Source organism: Lissotriton vulgaris, chromosome 2_2 (genome assembly GCF_964263255.1).
Source record: "Lissotriton vulgaris chromosome 2_2, aLisVul1.2, whole genome shotgun sequence".
Lineage (NCBI taxonomy): Eukaryota > Metazoa > Chordata > Amphibia > Caudata > Salamandridae > Lissotriton > Lissotriton vulgaris.
In genome coordinates this window covers 141,416,869-141,436,171 of record NC_141688.1, presented here as the reverse complement: position 1 = coordinate 141,436,171, position 19,303 = coordinate 141,416,869, and positions in this window count along the sequence as shown.

Below are 19,303 nucleotides of genomic sequence, written 5' to 3'. Positions count from 1 at the left end.
TTCTTATGAGTTTATTAATATGAGTAGACAAAAGAAGGGGGCAGACTGTCCCTGGGTGCCACAAAGGCGTTTTAAAATTATGTCTTTTTAGTTATTTAGCTTGCCTTAGCTGAGTACAACCAATCACAGAGATTCGTTTTGTCAGGGTTTTGCACATTCTAACTCCTGTAAGAAATGAAAGCTGTTTTTTTTCTAACAACCAATCACGCAGGGCCAGTTAAGTTGTTTTAGTTGCATAAGATTTAAGTATAATAAAAAAACGAAAACAGAGTATCAACAACCAATCACGCAGTCTCAGCTAATTTGTTTGGTTTAGATAGTGCCCGGTCATTTGCATTTCCGGAATTCTGCTTTGGGGATTCTTTCAAAGGGTATTAAACAATAAATGACCTTTCTCAACTTAACCTTCAGTCAGTGGCACCGAGTTCTTTAGTAGAATTTTAACTTGAATTTTATCTTTGCTGCATTTAAAGTGAAGGCGTTTAAACAACATTCCAATTCCAATAAAATACACGGCTTTCAGTGCGACCTAACATGAATCTGGAGAAATCACCGACTGAATGATATACATTTCCCAGCAGAAGATCACGCTGGAATATTAAATCATGCAGAGACTAAAAAGGGGAAAGAGGGCTACTCACATAGTAACCAAGTGGAGAGACTGCCTTCCACTAACTATTGGGGGTTGCATGTGGCCCGAATCTTCATGCTAACTCCTGAGAAAGCCACTCTTGCGGGTCAAAAACACATTGACTTTCCCAGGAGGGAGCACTTTTTATCTGCTACAATACAGGATTAAAAACTAACTCCAGGAAACAATTAAAAATCGAAATGAAAACACTCCAATCCTGGCAGAACATACAAAAGCATAACCGATGTGCAGATCAGACGCAAAGTGTTGGGTTGGTACTTAATTCCAATGCAAATCATGATGTGGCACTGTTCTGCTTTCTAATACCCTAGTATTGTGACTGATCACATGATAATGCTGTGTTTCCCGCCTGATGTCAGTTACATCTCAGGCTGGAAAGGGAGAGCACACCCTATCCTGATGACGTACAGACAGATATGAATATTGCACCACATGTCTCTTAAACAAAATACTTTTGTAAATCTCCATGCCCCCTATGGTACAACACAGCCATACGTTCAACTGGAAAACATTTATACTGATCCGGATCCACAAAGCAATATTGCTGGCATGGCTTGCCGTCTCTGATGGGGCCTTAAAATCGTTCACAGCCCTCCTTGAGGAGTTCATCTTGTCTTTCTCTCAATATTTATATTATGAACAGCTCTGAGGCTCCCTCTGTGCTCCTGCAGGCAATCGGATCTCATCCATTTCAGAATCCACTCTCCATTCTTACCAGGAATAATGGGGCAGCTACAAAAAGCTAGTCAGTGGCCTTTATAACACACTGACAGAAGATTTATCCTCTGAACCAACAGCCCAGTACACACCGAATAAATGGTAGCCCGGAATCCAAAAACCGTACTCTGCCGAAGGATTGTGCGATTTCCACGCCACTCACGCCAAAGGTGTGAGAGAAGCCAGATTGAAGTTTAGCATGCTCAAGATTCTCCACGATTAGCATCGTTCATCACATAAAATGCTCAAAGTAAATACCAACCCCACATTGCTGGCAATGTAAAACTCAAGATGGACATAGCACACACATGCTCTAGAATTGCGCAATAATCCAAGGCTTTTGCACTCAAACCTGGAATCAATTATCAGTCACCAGTGATTATCTTCCTAACTTTCACAAAAGAAATGACACTATACCATAACACACTAGATGTAGAGGGATCGGACACTTACAAATGTAGTGGCTGGGCCCTGCACTTTCGTTAGTGATGCTTTGTATTTTAAGACATTGGCTACTGTCACACGACTGCTGATGACACAAGTGTGGTCAGAAGCCCTGAGGTCAATGGATCCGCATATGATGAAATTTGGGGACTTATAATAGTGTCTCCGAAATCCACCCTTAGGGGCCCATTAGGATCACAGGTGGATCACAACCGCCCGCATGGCTTTGGAGATCCACAAGTGATCCGATCCCGCCCGACCCCAATTCCCCTCACCATATTACTATGGCGGGGGGACCGCTGCAGACGGAAAGACCGTCTGCCACTTTTCCACCCAGTCAACGGAAAAGAGTTTAATATGGTGGCGGTGTCTGTTAGACAACGCCACCCATATTACTATGCAGCCGGGGACATGCCTTTCCATGGCAGAAATATAGACAACAAATGGTCCTTGACATACTTTCGCTAATGAGAACAATCATAACATTTGATATATATTCTTAACTCCACGAACACGACTCAATCTATGGTTTCACTGACATGGATGATGCTAGCCCACAGCCTCAAAAATCATTTACAATAGGTACCAGTAAACAAATAAAACCAAAAAAGGGGGTTCAACTGGGTAACTAATTTAATATATCATGTATTGACGAATGAGAATCAATGTCTCTATATACATATATTTACACAGATCATAAAGCAAAATACATTTTTTCTAAAAAAGAGAAAGAACGTCTCGCACCGCGTTATGGAATGCGCATTCCATAACGCGGTGCGAGACGAAAGGCTGCACACTACGGAACGGCGCCAGGAAACCAGTTACCTCTGCTCTGTTCGAATATACGAGCAATTGGCATCAGACGTGCTGGATTGATAATATACATATATTTTTGAAATTAGAACGCCAGTGACAAACGCATTGGTATACCTTTGGATACTTGCATATTACGAGTGCGGACCGATCGTCGCACTGTGACGTGTCAAGGCACCACGGGAGGGTGCCTAAAGAATGTTTTTTAATTGACGTGCACTCTGAGAGATTTTCCCCTGTTATTCCGTCCTGATGAAGACCCGTTGTTGAGGACTTGAACCACCCACTACATGGTTGGGTCGAAACGTCGACGACATTCCCCTCTGGGAGCCTGTACCTACTGATCCCTGTCCCCAGTCCACCTTCCATCCCCTTTTTTCCTGGCAATCTTATTGCCAACGGTGAAATTTAAGGACCAAGGAATTGTAGATAGCACCTAGCGAGTAAAAAAGAAGTATTTTTTACAAGCATTACCGAGGACAGGCTCAATGTTCCTTGTATATAAATGACCTACACTGTTTTTTCTGATCTTCTTGATCATTCACTTGAGCACACACTTTATCTTTCTCTGTGCACGTTCTTTCTCTTTTTTAGAAAAAATGTATTTTGCCTTATGATCTGTGTAAATATATGTATATAGAGACATTGATTCTCATTCGTCAATACATGATATATTAAATTAGTTACCCAGTTGAACCCCCTTTTTTGGTTTTATTTGTTTACTGGTACCTATTGTAAATGATTTTTGAGGCTGTGGGCTAGCATCATCCATGTCAGTGAAACCATAGATTGAGTCGTGTTCGTGGAGTTAAGAATATATATCAAATGTTATGATTGTTCTCATTAGCGAAAGTATGTCAAGGACCATTTGTTGTCTATACTGCTGAATACCCAGGTCCTTTGACTACATTGGGTCTACCCCTGTTTTATAACAGTTTCCATGGCAGAAAGGCATGCAGTGTTTGACATTGGGGGCCCTTTGCGGGCCACCAGGGACTCTGGGGGGTGGGGGTGCACATGGGGGTACCTATGGTACCCCCCAGCAGTTCCATGCACAACATGGCAGACACTGCGTGGTGCCTGCCATGTTGTGCATGGAAGTGCCCAACACCCCTTCCTGGCATTGTGGCGTGTGGTGCTGAGTGCACCGCCGGCCACAATGACATGAATGCAGGATGCCCCGTCACTGTGGCGGGCGCATCCTAATAGCCCCCACGGGACCCCCGGCCATTCTGCTCTTTATACTGTAATGCTTATTGATGTGGATATCATCAGATACACCAGGATCAGGGTAGATAGTTCAGTTCTTCTATATTTACAACAATAAACATCAGAACTGATAGTCACTTGTGTGTAGGGAAAACACAATAAGTGGAGAGTACTGTATGTGTAATAGTACCGGTTTATGGAAAACGGCACTCTCCCACCCTTTTGAATGGTATGATTCATCATCTGCCCCTCCTAGCACCTTCCAAATGTTTTTGTTAGATGCAAGCTAATATCCATTCACTATTATGGTGAGCTTGGGGGAAATACTGTGATTGATAAATTGTTATGTTAAACATCTGGGGTCTCAAACAATAATTGCTGTGTGCACAGGTGAAAGAACAGTGGATATCAAAACAACCTACCAGGTGGAGTAAAACTATTTAGTAAGTTTCCCAATGGTAGCATGAAAAAGAAAGTGGGGATAGGTCAATTCACTAGCAGAGGTCGACATGTTTTTGGCCATTCGACCCTTCATGGAGGTATCAGTGGTATTCTTCAGGACCGTAGTCACCCCCTCTGCTTCAAGATAACAATGGAATATATATAAAAAATAATAAATTGTCCAACCCGCATCAGATGAAAATTCTGTGATGTTGGGTAATGATTCAATTGTATCGAATGTAGACCCAACAGGTGATTCAACTTCTTAACATCCCAAAGGTAGGAGTTGGTTTTCCTTGATGTTTGGAGACACCATCGCACAGAGGCACTGACAACGCAAATGTTGTGATCTACGCATCACAATAGTCGGGTGAGAACGCTGGTCCTGAAACACGACATTTCTGCCTTTGGTACTCTCCATCTAGGGCATAATTATGAGTATAGGTGATTTTTATCACAAATGGCAAATAATGATACCACGGGGTACGTTATTTATTGAGTGCAATTAATACTACCTATTAAGAGTTGTTGGGAAGTACATGTGGATTTTGGTGTTTAACGCACACAAAATCTGCATGACACAGTAAATACCATATCGTTTTCCCCTGTCAATTTTGGCAGGTTAGACCTTATTTACTCCGAGTTGGAATGACCCACCCAATCATAATCAGGCCCTTATTGTGTTTTCCCAACACACTAGTGACAGTCATTACTGACCTGTATTATGATTGAGATGTATAACCAAATAAAAAAGATTTTAACAAAGAACAGATCTGATCTACACCAAACATTTGGGCTTGTAAATTAAGCACCAGTTCTTATTTACAAAACAATAACAAAATCTGAACAGTTCGTTCATCACTGCAGTCATCTACCATGAAATAGGATACAAGTGTAAACACCAGGATAACAAATTCTGAAATTTGCCTTCCATCTGTATTACTTAGTGTAACAAATCCTCATATTTTGAGCTGAACTTGTGTGTGGGAAGGCAGTTATTAAAAAATATGAAAACATTTGTGCTGAAATAAATTGCTGCCAGCCTGAAGCTTAGAGAAGTTTATACGTAGGACCTTGATTTGTCAGAACATATTCTCATGTCTCTTAACCTGGTGCCACCAATCAATCAATCAATCAGATCATTTGTAAAGCGCACTACTTACCCATGAAGGTTTCAAGGCACTGAGGGGGGATGTGGGAGGGGGGTGCTGCTGCTACTGGTCGAAGAGCCAGGTCTTGAGGCGTCTCCTGAAGGTCAGCAGGTCTTCGGTTTGTCTTAGGTTGAGGGGGAGGGTGTTCCAGGTCTTGGTGGCGCGGTTGGAGAAGGACCTGCCTCCGGAAGGGGTTCTACAGATGCGCGGGACTGTGCCCAGGGCGTGGTCAGTGGAGCATAGTTTCCTGTTAGGTAAGTAGAAAGAGAGTCGACTGTTGAGATAGGCTGGGCCGGTATTGTGGAGTGCCATGTATGCATGGACCAGGAGCTTGAAGGAGATTCTTCTGTCGACGGGGAGCCAGTGCAGGTTCCTCAGGTGGGGGGTGATGTGGTCTCGGCGCGGGACATCGAGGATTAGGCGTGCAGAGGCGTTCTGGATCCTTTGCAGTCAGTTGATGAACTTGGACGAGGCTCTGGCATAGAGGGCATTTCCGTATTCAAGTCTGTTGCTGCCTAGGGCTTGGGTGACTGTTTTCCTCGTGTTAGTCAGGATCCATCTGTAGATATTGCGGAGCACACAAAGGGTGTTGAAGCAGGTGGAGGAGATAGCGTTGACTTGTTTGGTCATGGTGAGTTTTGAGTTGAGGATGACTCCCAGGTTGTGTGCGTGGTTGGTAGGAGCTAGGGGTGTCCCCAATGATGCGGGCCACCAGGAGTCATCCCATGCTGAGGGGTTGGGCCCGAGGATGAGGATCTTCGTGTTGCTTGAGTCGGCTTTTCTTCATCCAGTCGGCGACAGCATTCATTCCCTGGTGGAGGTTGGATTTGATGGTGAGAGGGTCCTTGGTGAGGGAGAGGCTCAGCTGCGTGTCTTCGGCGTAGGATATTATGTTGAGGTCGTGATGTCAGGCGATGCGTGCTAGTGGGGCCATGTAGACGTTGAACAGCATCGGGCTGAGGGAGGATCCCTGTGGGACGCTGCAGATGATTTCGGAGGCTTCGGACCGGAACGGGGGAGCCTGAGTCTCTGAGTTCTGCCGGTGAGGAAGGAGGTGGTCCAGTCCAAAGCATTGTCTCGGATCCCTGCGTCGTGGAGGCGCATGCGTAGTGTGCGGTGGCAGACGGTGTCAAAGGCGGCGGAAAGATCTAGGAGGATGAGGGCCACTTTCTCGCCGTTGTCTAGCAGGATCCTGATGTGGTCTGTGGCGGCAATGAGGGCGGTCACGGTGCTGTGGTTGCTGCGGAATCCTGATTGGGAGGGGTCCAGGATGCTGTTGTCTTTGAGGTCACTGGTGAGCTGGATGTTAACTATCTTATCGATGACCTTCGCTGGCAATGGAAGCATGGGGATGGGCCGGAAGTTCTTGAGGTCGCTCGGATCCGCCTTGGGTTTCTTCAGTAGGGCGTTGATCTCTGCGTGCTTCCAGCTCTCAGGGAAGGTAGCGGTCTCGAAGGAGAGGTTGATGATGTTGCGCAGGTGGGGTGCAATGTAACTGCTAGCTTTGTTGAAGATGTGGTGAGGGAGAGGGTCAGAAGGGGGGTCCGGAGTGAATTGTGCCCTTGGTCTTGATTGTATCCTCGATGCTCACGTTGGCCCAGGTTGTCAGGGAGTCCTGGTTTGTGGGGTGCGGTGGGTCCGGCATGTCAAGGCCTGTAGGGGTCGCCCGGGGGTTGAAACTGTCATGATGTCGGTGATCTTTCGGTGAAAGACGGTGGCGAGGGAGTCGCACAGGGCTTGTGATGGCAGGATGTTATTGGCGCTGGAGCTGGGGCTGGAGAGTGTGCATTGTTGTCAAGGCGGTCTGTGAAGGATGTCCTTTTGGCGGTCCTGATGAGGTGGTGGTGGTTGCGAATGGCGTCTTTATGGGCAGTGTGGCTGTCCGGCGTCTTGTCGCTGTGCCATATGTTGTCCAATTTCCGGGTGGTGCGCTTTGAAGCTAGGAGTTCCAGGGTGAACCAGCTGGCTCTTTTGCTGGCTTCTGGTTGATCCATGCACATTTTGAGACACCCACTATGGAGACTAAGAGAGCCCTTCTGTCACAACATCTCTACCACCCTTGCCAAACTTTCGTTTAAAAAACTAGAAAACCAAGAGTATGCTTGCAGTAAGCAGAGTTGGTTGTCCAAGTTCAACCAACCTATGTGTAGAACACTAGTAAGGAAAACCATAAAGCCTTCATGAAAATGAAACAACCTATTCAAATACATTCATGATCCCTACAACTTTAATTGTCTTTGAGTAAATGGCAAATCTAGATGTACCAAAGAACATTATCAGCAGAAACAACACTGCAAAGACTTAGTCTTGTTTTTTTAAGCAAACACTGGCAAAAACAGTGAAACAATTATGAAAAACTCACTGACAACATGCTACTCTACTTCCTTTTCTGAACCACTATGTCCTACTGTCACTATCTTCAAAGCATCATGAGATTGTGTTTGCAAGAAAATGGGTTGTTAGTTGTGCACGATGTGGGGTCTGCACAAGTATTAGATCCACAATTTCCCCTTACTGAGAACCAAGCTCCCTTTATAGCACTTGACTTTCAAAGGTTAGCGAAGCAGAGCATCCAAGGCCTACTTAGCGGAAGTGGTGTGAGCTAGCAATCACCATTCACTGGCACGCAATAATAACAATCAATCAATGATTGTACATTCTGTGCTTTTCTTTAAAAAAGGAAAAGTACATTTATTACACACAGATTAAAAAATAAAATTCCATTCTATTCTATTATCACTTATATACTGCATAGCTACCCTTAGGCATCCCAGCACTGCTAGTGTGAGGCAACTGTACACGGAATCAGAGGGGGGCTATTCTGGAATGACAAGTTTTGAGTGACTTACGGAATAATAGACCTCTGACCTCCTCTTCAGAGACCTGCTCTCTCCTTCTGCAGCTCTTCTTCTGTACCACTGCCGCTACCCTGTGCAGTGCTTGGTGTAGGTAGGTGTTCGAGCCACTGTCTGGATTGTGTTTTCTCTAGATTGTGTTGTGCCCATTTTTCTGCCCTGTAATTTTAGTTGCTATTGCTGCCTGTATTGTGCCATTCTCTGTATTGTTCCCATTTTCTGCCAGTTTCCCCTCCCATCGCTGCTGCCCCCATGGCCCTTGCACCCTGCTGATTCCCACGCCCTCCTTAAGCTGCTCCACCCTCCCCCTTCACTAATTATATGGTGGCCGCTGCAAGGTGCACCAAAGACAAGCTCGTCTGCACCCATCCGCGACCCAACCGTGACCAGCGCCAGAGACCCTGAATCTCCAACCACCCACCGCTATGACTCAGCTGCCCTCCTTGCACTCAACCGAGAAAGAAACAACAATTACCAGCTGTCCACGCTGAGTACCACCCACAGCCAGTTCTCCTGCCATCACTCCTGCCGTCACTGCTGCCAGGCCTTCACCACCATCTGCACTCCCATGGCCACCACCCACATGCCAAACGCCAAAACCTCCGAAGCCCTGAGGTGCATCCTCAGCCACGTGCCCTCCCTGCACAAACACTCTGTAGAAATCTGGGACCTCCTGGCCACCCTCTCACCAGACGTCGCCTTCTTCACAGAAATCTGGACCAACTCCATCTCGGCCCCAACATCGCCACCCCCATCTCAGACGGATACAAGATCCAGAGGAAGGACCACCCCAACCACTGAGGAGGATGACTTGCCATCACACACACACAAGAGCTCCCTCCAGCATGAGCAGCAGCCTGCCTACCATTGAGTACCTCCATTTCCAGATCCAGACCACCCAAGAATTACCCTAAGAGGCACCCTCATCCACAGACCTCCAGGATCTTGACCCACTTTCACCACTAGCATCACTGAACTCATCCTCACCTCCATGGACTACATACTCATCGGAGACCTCAAATTCCACTTCAACAACCTCAGCGACCCCAAATCTACCACCCTCCTGGACAACTCATCGTCAGCCCCACCCACAAGGCAGGACACACCATCGACCCCATCTGCGCAGGAGGTAACAACATCGACTTCAGCCACACTATGCAACTCCCATGGATGGACCACCACTGTACACAGTTCCACGTCGCCAAACCGACTGCACCCAAACCTGCACTCCACCCCCCACAACGAAACTGGAACAAAATCACTCAGGAGCAGCTCAACTCCACCCTCAACCACGATGCCCCTGCCACCTCGACTGATGCCAACTCACAGCCATAGAACTCCAAAGATGGATCTCCAAGTGCACAGATGAGCCTGAAACCCTAAGTAAAACTGACAGACAGCTCCCCAGGAAGGCCACCTGGTTCACTGCCGACCTCCAAGAATCAAGACGACAATCCACTCCATCCTGTAGCAACATCAGCCAACTCATCATCTCCTCCTGGACCCCAGTCACCACCCAAGACAGGCATCTACTTAGAAGCCCCCACAGCCCCCACAGACCCCTGCCCCCCACAGAACCACTGCCGCCATCGCTCCAGAACTACGAGGCACCATAAACGCCACCTTCGGAACTGGCATCTTTCCCAATGACTGGAAATGCGCAGAAGTGAGACTTCTACTCAAGAAGAACTCAGCAGATCCCACAGACCTCAAGAACTACTCACCCATCTCGCTCCTCCCCTTCACGTCACTGAGAAGACCGCCAAAGTCCATCTAACAAAATTAATCGAAGCAAACTCCTTTTTTGAGTCTTCACAACCTGGATCCTGCATCAACCACAGCACGGAGAACGGCCTACTCACCCCCACAGATGACATACGCACCCTCCTCAACCAAGGACACACTGCAGCCCTGATCCTACTCAACCTCTCTGCAGCCTTCAGCACCGTCTCCCACTGTGCACTCACCCCAAGACTCCACAAAGCCAGCATACAGGGGACCACTCTGGACTGGCTCCGCTCCTTCCCCGCTCCTTTCCCGCCAGCAGAACCCAAAGAATCAGACTTCCACCCTTTCTCTCGGAACCCACGGAAGACAACTGCGAAGTACCCCAAGAATCGTCACTCAGCCTCACGTTCTTCACCATCTTCATGGCCCCCCTCGCCGCCATCACCAGACAGCACGGACTCAGCATAGTATCCTACGCAGATGACAAACAGCTCATCCTCTCCCTCACCAAAGACTCCATCACCACCAGACTCAACTTCCAGGAAGGAATGAAAGACGTTGCATCCTGGATGAGCAGCAGTTGTCTGAAGCTCAACTCAGAGAAAACAGAGGTCCTCGTCCTTGAACCCTCCCCCGCTGCATGGGACAACTCCTGGTGGCCCACCACCCTCTGCAGCCTCCCCACCCCCACGGACCATGCCCGAAACCTCGGCGTCGTACTTGAATCATCCCTCTCCAGGACCCGGCAGGTCAACACCGTCACCTCCACCTACTTCAACACCCTCTGCATCTTCCGAAAGGCCTTCAAATGGATCCCCCAGAATCAAGTAAAACCATCACTCATGCACTCATAACCAGCAGAATGGAATACGGAAATGCCCTCTACTGCGGGTTCAACAAGTCTCTTCTCTGCAAACTCCAGACCATCCAGAACACCGCAGCCAGACTCGTATTCTGCATCCCCCGACACAAACACATCACCCAGCACGTGCGCAACCTCTACTGGCTCCCCGTCGAGAAAAGAGTAACCTTCAAGATACTCACCCATGTCTAACAATGACTCCAAAACACCAGACCCAAATACCTCAATAACAGAATCTCCTTCCACATACCCAAGATGAACCTTCGATCTGCCAACCTCACACTTGCTGAACAGGTGAAAGAACCTTCTCCTACATTGCGGCCAAGACCTGGAACGGGCTGCCAAATAACATCAGACGTGCCCCCACCCTGCACATCTTCAGGAAGACCCTCAAGACCTGGCTCTTCCCCTGACCGAAGCTGCCCCCCTAGCACTTTGAGACCCTCATGGGTGAGTAGCGCGCTTATAATTTCCCTTATTGATTGATAGTTTGTTCGAGGTCACCCTCAGGAAGGTGGGGCGGGTGTGCCACAATTTGGCTACGTTGTAGCAAAAGGAACAACATTCCCACCTAGTACTTTTGATCAGAGGGATCTTGGCCAAAAAGGCATTAGAAGAGAGCAATGTGCATCCCAGAAAATAGGTGGGGATCAGAAATTGAGAGATCAGTTGCACTCTTTCACGGATAGCCCAGTGGGCATATGCAGAGTGATTTAAGTTAAATCTGCTCTGTCACAAGAAGACAATGAAGAGTTTTGAGGCTTTGATGAGCAGACTGGCGTGTAGGGACATTGTGCAGAATCCGGGCAGCTGAGTTCTGCACCATCTGCAGTTTGTGTAGGGTAATTTTGAAAGCCACCAGATAAAGTGACTATCCGTAGTCCAGACGAGAGAGTAAAAGGGGCTGGACTACAAGTTACTTAGAGAAGGGGGAGTAGACAAAGAACTTTTCTAAGCATCTTGAGAAAGCCGAACCATACTGTTGCAAGCTTTGTTTAAGGAGTCATCCGACCAGAGCCCCAGCTCTTTATCGCAATTTTTGGCCGTTTTTGGCATTGGTGGGGGGTTCCCAAGGCATTTCGGCCAGCCTAAATCAATTAAGGAATTAGGGTTGTAGCATACTAAGCAAAACTTTAGAGAAATATACATCAGACAAATGGAATTACCTTTGACGAAATACTTTAATCGCAATTCATCCCAAATTGGTCACAACCCACCAAAATCGCAGTATTCGCCAACCAGCCGTGGTCGCTGCAGGTAAGAGTGGTGAGGTTGGCTGAGGGGATTTCGAGAGATGACCACGAGGGGAACATTAATAATTTATTTAATTTTCCTTTGTGGTCATCTCTCAAACTCCCCCACCAGCAGGCCCCACCACTCTTACCTGCAGCAGCCACGGCTGCCCCCAACCTATAGCAGAGAAAGCATCACAATATAGAGGGCTATCACTTTAAATAAGGCAGGCCTATTAGCTTTGCCAGATGTGGCCAAGTCAATGTATAAGGCAAGCCTACTGGCTTTGAGTAGGCCATCCTAACATTACTATAAGACAAGCCTATTGCCTTTGTCAAGGGGTCACCACATTTACAACAACATGTTAAAAAAACATAATTTATTTGAAATCAGAAACTATGTACACATGCAATCATTTTTGTCGATAAAGCATTGACAGTTTCATCAAATATCACTGTTAGTGATAGTACAGTCAACAAAGCATTTGAAAACAGCATTACCTGTGTCTGAGTCTTTCTTGTACTGTTTTAGGTAACAATAACTCCATACATAAAACCAACCACTAGAGGTCGCTGCACTCCCAGGCTATAGAACAAAGGTTGCAGCCTTAGGAATGCTTTAGAGATCATGATAAACCAGCCACAGGTCAGTTTTTCTAAAACCTGGGAGACAGTGGGATACATGTAAAAAGTTGGTCAATGCAGGCAACCGCACTCCCTGCCTTAAAGTAATTGTAATTTATGTTGGTGGTGCGCCTGCCCTCCTTTAACTATATCTATGTCATAATTGATTGAGAGCTTGGCCATTTTAGCATATCTTTTAAGAATAATGTAGAGCCCTTGAATAGTCAATCCATTGGCCTGAATTCCAATATATGTCTGTCACCATCACTCTAAGAATTGGCCCTTCTGTCTTTGCAGCATCTGAATAACTCGTTTCTTTGAGACATTTTTCATATTGAGTGGGTTATGCAACAAAGAGTATTTTATTTTTGATCACCTCCTGTATTTCTCGCACAGGATGATGAACAATGAAAAATGTGGCAGTTGCTGTTGTATCTCTCCAGTTACCATGGTACAGAACCATTCAAGGTTGTTTACATTTGCAAAACAGGAAGCCATCTTCTGTGAAATATAAAATGCTGCAAAATATAGTTTAATCCCTCCGTTGGATTGTTAAAGTGAGTAAAAGAAAATATGGAACATAGAGCACATATCATTTATAAGATAGCGTAGAGCTGAGAGGCTCAAATTGGTAGTGAACAATTCGGTATACAGTCAAAATATCGAGTTTTTATTATCGATTTGCATTAATATTGATTAAAAAATATAGAATTGACACAATATCGACTGGACAGAATATAGACAACAAAAATATCGAATAGGATAGCATTAATATCGAATTAAAAAATATAGAATGGACATATTATCGAATAGACAGAATATTGAGTACAAAAATATAGAATGGACATAATACAGAGTACAAAAATATAGAATGGACAGAATATAGACTACCAAAATATAGAATGGACAGAATATAGACTACAAAAATATCGAATTTGAGGTAAGTAAGTTAATATCAATTTTTAAAGTGTTTTTTATGTTAGTATATGTTTGAAAAGTGCATATTTATTTTATTATTTATATTAATTAATTATTTTTATGGTATTTAATTTTTGTGTAATATAATTCTGTAGCGGGTTGTGGGTTTATAGGGGAATAGGGTGGGTAGTAATTTAATTATAATACATTAAATGTGTTAATTTATTTATTGGCATTTATTTTGAATTGTTAATTAATTATTAATTGGTAATTAATTAAAATATAATTGGTAATTATTTTTAATTAATTGATTAATTGATTAATTGATAAGTATGGTAATTTTAGTAATTTATTTTCTGTAGTGGGTTGTGGGTTTATAGGGGAATAGGGTGGGAAGGTATTTAATTATAAATAATTAAATATGTTAATTTATTTATTTGTATTTATTGTGAAATAATTGTTAATTAATTATTAATTCATAATTAATTAAAATTTCATGGGTAATTTATTTTAATTAATTTAATAATTGATAATTATGTTAATTTTATTAATTTAGTTTCTGCAGTGGGTTGTGGGTTTATAGGGGAATAGGGTGGGGAGTAATTTCATTGTAAGTAATTCTATTTTAAAATTATTTTTTTATTTTATCAAATTTTTTATTATTTTCTAATTGTTAATTAATTTATTGTTAATTGGTAAATAATTTGTATTAGTAGGTAATTATTTTAATTAATTAATTTTTTTTGCATTTTCAATTGATTAATTAATATATTATATAAAAGTGTTAAGTATTTTAATTAATTTGTAATTGGTATTATTATTTATTTTATTTTTATTTATGTATGAAGTATTTACTTTCCCTACTGTTGCACTCACTGGAGTGGGAATAGTAACTTTTACCCTCATGCTATCCAATGCTTTCCCTACTGTTGCACTCACTGGAGTGGGAATAGTAATTTTTACCCCTACGCTATCCAACGCTTTCCCTACTGTTGCACTCTCTGGAGTGGGAATAGTAATTTTTACCCCTACGCTATCCAACGCTTTCCCAACTGTTGCATTCTGTGGAGTAGGAATAGTAATTTTTAACCTTACGCTATCCAAACGCTTTCCCTACTGTTGCACTCTATGGAGTGGGAATAGTAATTTTTACCCCTAGGCTAACCAACGCTTTCTCTACTGTTGCACTCTCTGGAGTGGGAATAGTAATTTTTACCTCTACGCTATCCAACGCTTTCCCTACTGTTGCACTCTCTGGAGTGGGAATGGTAATTTGTACCCCTACGCTATCCAGCGCTTTCCCTCCGGTTGCAATCTCTGGAGTTGGAATAGTAATTTTTACCCCTACCCTATCCAACGCTTTCCCTACTGTTGCACTCTTTGGAGTATGAATAGTAATGTTTACCCCTACGCTATCCAACGCTTTCCCTACTGTTGCACTCTCTGGAGTCGGAATAGTAATTTTTACCTCTACGCTATCCAACGCTTTCCCTACTGTTGCACTCTCTGGAGTGGGAATAGTAATTTTTACCCCTACGCTACCCAGCGCTTTCCCTACTGTTGCACTCTCAGGAGTTGGAATAGTAATGTTTACCCCTACGCTTTCTAACGCTTTCCCTACTGTTGCACTCTCTGGAGTGGGAATAGTAATTTTTACCTCTACGCTATCCAACGCTTTCCCTACTGTTGCACTCTGTGGAGTGGGAATGGTAATTTTTACCCCTACGCTATCCAGCTCTTTCTATACTGTTGCACTCTTTGCATTTGGAATAGTAATTTTTACACCTACGCTATCCAACGCTTTCTCTACTGTTGCACTCTCTGGAGTGGGAATAGTAATTTTTACCTCTACGCTATCCAACGCTTTCCCTACTGTTGCACTCTCTGGAGTGGGAAAGTAATTTTTGCCCCTACGCTATCCATCGCTTTCCCTACTGTTGCACTCTCTGGCGATGGAATAATAATTTTTTTCCACTATGCTATCCAACGCTTTCCCTACTGTTGCACTCTCTGGAGTTGGAATAGTAATTTTTACCCCTACGCTATCCAACGCTTTCACTACTGGTGCACTCTCTGGAGTGGGAATAGTAATTTTTACCTCTACACTATCCAACGCTTTTGTAGTGTAGTTCCTATATTCCAATAGGCTCTGCGCATTGGAATAACGTAAACAGCAGTGTAGACGTAGGACTGAGGTCATCTAGGTCTCTACTGACTATGTTAGACTTAATTAGTTTTTGCCAGCTAGCTCAGAGGTCACTAGAAACTTTCTCGAATTAATAGGGAGGGGTTAACTTCCCTGATTTAGACAAGAAGGGATTAGATTCTGACAACCATATAACATGACAACTTTGCTCCCCCAAAATAAGGAGTGTATCTCCAGAGTTGTTTGAAAACAATAGAAAGCTATTTCTCTCAGTCAATCGTGCATGCTTAATTTCACCAGGGTGCAGAGAAATAGAGAGACAGGCATTTTCAATAAAAGATGTTATTTTATTGAGCAGTCTTCTTTCTCATGCAAGAGAAATGAATTGCCACAATTGCAATACTTATTACGAAGTAAAGTGCGTACAGTAAAAGGAGTATTATAAAATAATACTGTGAAAGCATTGATATGGTTTCTTAGCCATAAGATACTTTAAAATGGATAAAATATTTACATACATAAAAACATTGGCTAACGAACTAAAGTGGTGCTTCTAAGATACGCCTACCCCGGTGTACCTGACCTAACCCTAATACGTGGGAAGGAGTAAGTAAGTTGCAGTTTTAAGTTAAGTTGAGTTTTTTGCCAAGAATCTGAATCAAGAATTCTCTCTAAGGTTTGAATCAGCTCCGTACCTTGGTTATACAATGAAGGAGGTCTTGTATCTCGTTTCTCAGGACTCAATCTCCGAGTAACCCACAAAGGTGACTGGAAACACCGGAGCTGGATTTCTCGGCGTGAGAAAAGGCAGCTTCTCCAGGGTGTCAAAGGGGAGGGGCGGCTTCATTCGGCTCTCGCATCAGCTGGGCTTCGAATAAGTAGATAGGCGCTCTGCTCCACACCCCGTGTGTTTGCTTAAGGCAAGTGTTGGTATATTTATACCTGAAGGTGCCGTGTTTGACGTAAGGTTGGACATAAGACGTCAATAAAAGATGTCACTAAGAACTGACTGTTCCATTAGTGCTCGCAGGAGTTCAATGACAAATCAAAACAAAGACATGGGGAATTCCCAGGTTGCTGAAGGTTTGGTGTGTCAAAAGAACTCGTTGTGCTCTCTAGGAATCTAAGGAAGTAGCCTTGCCGTATTTGGGCTGCGTGGGTTATTACTGAATATGGGCAAGATTCGTTTGTCTTCATTAGGACATGATTTATCATGACCGCATGAAGGCATGAATCAGGAATATTTAATTAGGGTCCTAGATACATTCACAACACTCGCTCCACGTATAATGTGCATCATTACTAAATGCTAAGTAATATATAAACATATAGGAATGCATGTGTTTTCCAACCCACCCCAAATACAATAAATGCATCTGAAATGGTATAGATACACGAAATGAGTATTATACTGTATGCTTTCAAGCAGAGTTATTATTCAGGAAATGCAAATATGAATACAGGCTGAATGAATTGCAAAATTACATTTATGAAATGGCTCTGAATACAGAAAAAAGGTCGAGGCCATTCCATCACAAAGTTATATAACATTGTACATATGCTAGAGGCTGATTCAAAATATTGTCTCTAGAGTCTCTAAAAATAGAAGCTCTGTTCTCTTAGAATAGTTCTACTTTAAGCAGAGTACCATGTGCCACAAAAAAAGGAAATTATTTTGGAAATTAGGGGAAAATTATTTCATTCTCGGGAAGGGAGAAAAAAATAGTGTCACTGTCTTTTTGGAGTTCTGTTTATCAAAAAACTGAAAGCCGAATTCAGAGCTCAGGGAACGCTGTGAGCTCATTTTTTCAAATATTATTCTCATTGTTAGGGGAGTCCATTACTCTGATAGGCCGGTAAAAAATTTGTATACAAATGTAGGTGAAAGTTGGGCCAACTCCGAAAAGGTGGAAATAGTGCAAATGTGCGATGCATTGCCATCATCGATGTCAGGATCAGCAATGTTCACAGAAGGTTGTACCTGTGTGGTGCCGCTTTCATCTCGTACCTCCCCCCCACTTAATCGTAATGGTGAAGTCTCAACAAATGCCCTCATCAGAATAGGTAGCCGCTGGAGACAACACGTTGCATGAGTCGTTACCGGACAAAGCAAAGCGTCGATATCCATTGGTACTGCTGATGGTAGTGTAAGACAGACGTCCAACACGCATTCTTCTCCGCCTAGCAGACTACGAAGCACAGGTAAGATGCAATTTTGCCAAATTGGTCTGAATGAAAGAAACCAGGTAGTATTCAGATCTGCTAGCCGGGCCAATCCGAGGACCTTAGTGATACGGTCTCGATATCGTGTTGCTAGGATTGTTTCTTCCACCATTGCCAGAGGTTTGTCTGTGTTTTGGCTTGCCATATTGGAGCAGGAGGAACAAAAATAAAATTCCTGCTACAAGTCCCAAAATAAGAGGCTGTCCACTGATGAGCGAATTAACAAAATTCGGGAAGATGCCGAGAACTGCTTCGAAGGGTATTAGCAGTCCCGAAAAAATAGTCTTAAATACATGTGCGATGCCACTGGTATCTGACATGTTTAAGATTTGACTTAACATTTCTAAGAAATGCACCAGACAAGTTGTCCATAATAGGGTATGTATCTCTGCCACAACTTGCAGGTCATATGTCTCTTTGGACGAGGTTAGCAGCACTGTTGTCTGTAAAAGAATAGACTTCATTCTGCTTAAAGTATCAATTCGAATAGAAGAGATATTCACATAAGGCCATATTGCCGCCTCCATGTCTGGATTGCCGTTTGGATACAATACTTGCATACAGCAAATGACCCTGGACGTCACAGTTACGAGAAAGGGTTTTCCTGGCACCATGCCACAGCAGCTGTGATCGCTTATTAAAATGTAGCTACCGTTGGAAATCTGTCTGAAAAATGGCTCTATCTGTGTAGTAGGGGTGCCCTGAAGATGACATGAAAGGTTGTTCGAAGAACCTTCACAGGCCCCATGCAAGTTAATACCTTGGCACAGGAGTGTACTGCTTAGTGATTTTTTACAATCATTACCACTAAAAAATACCTCTTTTTTCCCTTCACTGTAACATTTGTGTGTGTAAGGTAAATTCCAGGTCGATTTAATGTATCCTTTACCCAACCTTTCATACAGGCCTGCTGGTATATATTTTTGGCAGTATTGAAACTGAAAAGTCGTAACCGGGATTGTAATGGTGCCATGTATTATCCATTCAATGACAGGTCTTTCTGACATTGTCAATGGTAATCTCTCAAGTTTTTCAATGCTCAGTATTGTATAGTCTGCTCCTTTTTGTGCCAAACTGAATTGTTTATCAGTAAGGTTAAGGATAGAAAACAATGACGTTGTGTTGATTAAACGCCACGGCACATAGCCTGAACGCAGGTTTTGCAGCGTCCAGCCTAGCTGTACAATAGAACGTAATTGGGACTGGCCATGTTGTAACATTAGCATGTCCTGCTCTATTATATCAATACCAAATGATACAATGCTGTCCAGTAAATAGGTTGTGGCGG